This window comes from Humulus lupulus, chromosome 4 (genome assembly GCF_963169125.1).
Source record: "Humulus lupulus chromosome 4, drHumLupu1.1, whole genome shotgun sequence".
NCBI lineage: Eukaryota > Viridiplantae > Streptophyta > Magnoliopsida > Rosales > Cannabaceae > Humulus > Humulus lupulus.
This window is the reverse complement of record NC_084796.1, coordinates 199,584,554-199,589,317: the sequence shown is the minus strand read 5'-3', so window position 1 is coordinate 199,589,317 and position 4,764 is coordinate 199,584,554.

Below are 4,764 nucleotides of genomic sequence, written 5' to 3'. Positions count from 1 at the left end.
AAATAAGAACTTCTCAATATTACTCCAACCTCCGGGACCTCGAATTCTACTAAACCGACCGTACAATCCTTCTCCTGCCTTAACATTTGGGTTCCCCTTAAAACCTTCATTTTCCCCTTTTTCCTATTTTGAGCCACGACCCGCTATACCTTGCCTCACGGTGCCTAATGAACAAGGCCGCGGCTCGAGCCACAAAACCCATAATTTCCACCATTTCTCTGCACTTTTTCCCCGAGCCTAAACTAATAATTCTCACCCCAAACATCACTTAAACTCAGAATTGAGCCTAGATTACTTATCCACACAGTCTAGGTATCATAACAATCCCGTAAAAAATTCCATATACTCATCAAACACTCAAAACTAAACTTAGAGTCCACTCACATGCCAGTTTCCAACTCTCAACAGAATTAAATAGAAAAAAACTTAAACTTAAACCCTTATTTCAGAGATACCTTCAAACTTCAACTAATCCCCAAGCTTAGCAAGTCCAATCCTCCAATTCTTCAGCCAAGAGTCCTCAAGAATTTCTCAAATTTCCAAGTACCAAAGAGAGAGAGAGGAAATCGAGAGAGAGAAAGTGAGATAACTATGAGAACTCTGTTTTTTTTCTTCTAAGTTATTCTACAGTCTCAGCTGCCTAATGTCTGAATTCAAACTTATCCCCCAACTTTCAAAATGTCTAAAATACCCCGTTAAGTCTATCTTAATCCTATAGTGCCACCATGGCCAATTTCATCACTTGGAACATCCCGCTAACTCCTCGACTATTCCTATCAATTCCCATTTAATCCAAACATGCCCAAATAATAGCTAATTTACTACCCGCTACCCAGTAAGTCTCAAACACAAACAATGTTCCCAAAATACCCCTAGGCTCCTCGTGAGCCAAGTATCCGACTCTGTTGTGACTATTTAGCTAATTCACTCCCTACGACCGTCTCAGATCGCACATCACAAATATATCACCACACTCTTGTGGTATCAATCACAACATACAAATATATTGCATTTATGCCCTCAATGAGCCAAAATTATAATCATGCCTCTAATTACCGAATTGGGTTCACATGCATTTCTAATCACATAATCATTTAATTCACATATTAGCATAGTTAAATCAATTATTTCCCCCCTGGCACACTAATTAAGGCCCTAACCCTTATTAGCAAACTTCGGACGCTACAGTGGCATGATTTATACAGTGGGAAATTTTCTTTTCCATTAATTTTTTTATTTTCTAGATAGATTAAAAGAAAATAAAATAAGGTAAGAGAATTAGTGTCATTAGTTCCTTGAGTCATTTTGGGAAAGTGGACAAATGAGTTTGAGAGTGTGAATGGCCATTGCTTGGCCAAGTAGAGAGAGAGAGAGAGAGAGAGAGAGAGTGGAGTGGTCAGTCAACATGGGGGATTTAGTTTCCATTTTTGTGTATCAAATGCTTGATTTGGGAGAGGGAATTAAGGGAAGGATAAGGAGTCTTAATTGAGAACTTTCTCATTCACATTAGGCTAGGGTTTTAAACTCTTAGGACGATTACAATGCAAACAAATGAGCCTTGGGACTCATTTGGTGGCTTATTGCATAGAAAGATGAAGAGAGAGAGAGAGAACGAAATAGAGAGAGAAAGAAAGAGTGAAAGAGAGAAATAAGGAGAAGAAGGCTAGAGGTTTCGAAAATTGCTAGGTACGTATTGATATTTGTTTTGGTTTTTAAATCCTTAAGTCTAAATTTCTCCTTCTCAATCCTAAGGATTTGTCTTTTCTTTTATGTTGTTTGAAATCCCTTGGGTACCGAAGGTTGTTTTGCATTTTATGTTCTTGAACACTATCAAGGAAGGTAATGACAATTTCCCTAATCTCTTGTTGATTTGATGATGGTATGATTCTTGGTTATGACTTTGTAATTGTAACGCCTCTATTTTCCTAATATGGCTTAGTACTTGTATTAGGGGTTGGGAGGCAATAATTGAATTAATTAGGTGCCTATGTGTTATGAGCATGTTATTATGTGAATTATATTATGATATGATTATGCTTGCATGTTTGAGTGTATTGAAAATGCAAGTGGGCCCGTTTCTTAGTAGAAGGACATTTTCGTAATTTTGACCCGTTGAAGGTATAATTGTAAATATGTGTAATACATAATTGTGACCACATTATTATGTGGATATATTTGAGTTACTCGGCACGAGGTGATCCTATGGAGCGAGTTAGTGGAAAAGTCACAACAGGGTAAAATATCAGGCTCGGGGCGAGCTTAGGGGTATTTTGGTAATTTGGTAAATTACTAGGAAATATAGAGTAATGGGAGTTAATTGGTGAAATGTTGGTTTGATAGATTATATGAGATAATTTGAGATTAGCGGGAATTATGAAAAATGACAACTTTTCCCTTAGTGTAATTATTGAGGTAAAAAGGGGCAAGGGGTATGGTTGTCATTTGACCACATTATTGAGGACACTACTCTTTGGTTTTGGGAGAATTTTGGTGAAAGCATACAAAGAACTCTAAAGCTAGGCCAAGGAATTGAATTTTGGTGGAGATTGAAGTTGAATCTTGTGGATTAGCAACTGGGTTTGGGAATAGAGATAACAAAGGTCATCTTCATCCACAGAGAATTCAAAATTATGAGGTGAGGTTTCCTCTGTTTTGATATTCAAATAATGTTCTTGAGATTTTATTGTTTTTAATTCCTAGTTAAGTGTCTATGTGTGCTTGGCATAGTTTGAGTAGTGGGTTTTGTTGCCTAGGACTAGTGTGTTGTTTTTGTAGCTTGAATTCTGTTAAAAACATTGTGTTGGCTTGGAGAGGAAGACTGTAATTGCTGGAAATTTTAAGGATTGAATTTGGGGAAGAACACTTAAGTTTTTGGTAAATTTTTAGTTTCTGGTGACCTAGCACGATTGCGCTAGGTCGGGCGCGACCACACTAGTGTCCCAGAAAAGGGGAAATTGGAATCGATTTGGGAGATCGAGTAGAGGGGCGTGACCACGACAAGGGTTGGCATGATTGCGCCAATGGTCCAGAAACCCTGTGGGAACGAGCGCACCAAGGGTAGGCGCGACCGCGCCAGGAGCCCCAAAATGCCAGTTTTCAGATTATTAGGGCTAGGCCTGGAGGCTCGGGGAATCTGACTTGGGAGCCCGCTTGGGGGCTTGGGGGACATTTTTAGCACCCCGTTAACTGGGAACCATGATTTTAAGAGTTATATTTTTGTTTGGAGCTCAGGTTCTAGAGTTAAGTCTAGATGAACATATATTGGTGTTGCGACTAGGGTTTTCACCAGGCTTAGGTGAGGATTAGCGCTCTGGGTCGTTTCATTATTCGCACGAGGATTGAGTTATGAAAATTGCACCTGATGTTGGAGATACGTGATTAGGGATTGACCCCTTTGTTGAATGTATTATGATTAGGGCTCGACCCAGCTATCAAATGTAATATGATTAGGGCTCGACCCAACTATCAGACGATTTATGATTGAGGCTTGGGCCAACTGTTAAATGTAATATGATTGGGGCTTGGCCCAACTGTTAAATGAAATATTATTGGGGCTTGGCCCGACTATTAAATGTAAACATGATTAGGGCTCTGGCCAAGCTAATGAGCATGATTATAATTATGCATGTGTATACTTGCGTAAGTACATTATAATAGGTTGTATCTGTGTATGGTGAATGTATTATATGTATGTCTGTTCCCGACTGGGAGGCTCGACTTCTAAGTTGGGAGTCTATCTATTGCACCTAACCAAAAGCTCAGACTGTTAGTGGATGGTTTACAAGGCTCTACTTATCAATTGAGGGGTTTACAAGGCTCAACTTATAAGTTGAAGGGTTTACAAGGCTCGACTTATGAGTCGAGGATTTACAAGGCTGACTTATAAGTTGAGGGATTACAAGGCTCGACTTATAAGTCGCAGGCTCACAAGGCTGGACTTATGAGTCGTGGGTTTGTAAGGCTCGGCTTATAAGTCATGACCGACATTATGCACACTGAGCACAGGTCGTTATGGGTAGGTCACCTTGGGAGTTCATCATGTAGTTGACTGGCTCAGATGCCATAAGAATAAATGGAAGTGCGACACACACCTGTGTGACCCTATGGTCACTTACTTGTACAGTGTCTAGGCTAGGTTTAATTTTTTACTGTTAAGCATCCTGTTAAATTTTGTTGACTATCTGAATCTTGTAATACGTTTTCTTGCTAAGTCTTGTGGCTCATGGGTGCTTTATGGTGCAGGTAAGGGTAAAGAGAAGCTTGGCCAGCCATGGGTTGGAGAGCGTTAGGGGCGATGTGTACATATGCAGTCTGCTCAACCACTACGACCGAGGTATCGCAGGGGAACTAGGGTTGGACCCCATTTTGCCGCTTAGGTCAGCTTATTTTGTAATCCTTCCATTGTAAACAAATTTTTAAACTTGTATTTCGGGATCCCATGTAAAGACTAAAGTTTTTTTAAATGGAAATATTTATTCATTGACCAGGATTTTTAATACATGAACTCTTAGTGGCTTAATCACATGTTTTAGTTCAAATGACTCGTTTAGCGAGTCCTGTACTAATTTAAACAAACACGGTAACCGACCCTAATTAGCAGGGCATTACAGCAATATTGTTTGATGTTTTGGTGATATATGTTTATGTTTTGATGAGTTTTTGTTTTGTTTTGGTTAGAGATTGTTTATTGAATAATTAGATTCCTTATGTATTTTGATGCTTGTATTTTATTTTGAAACATGCTAAGGGTTTTCTTTATGGATT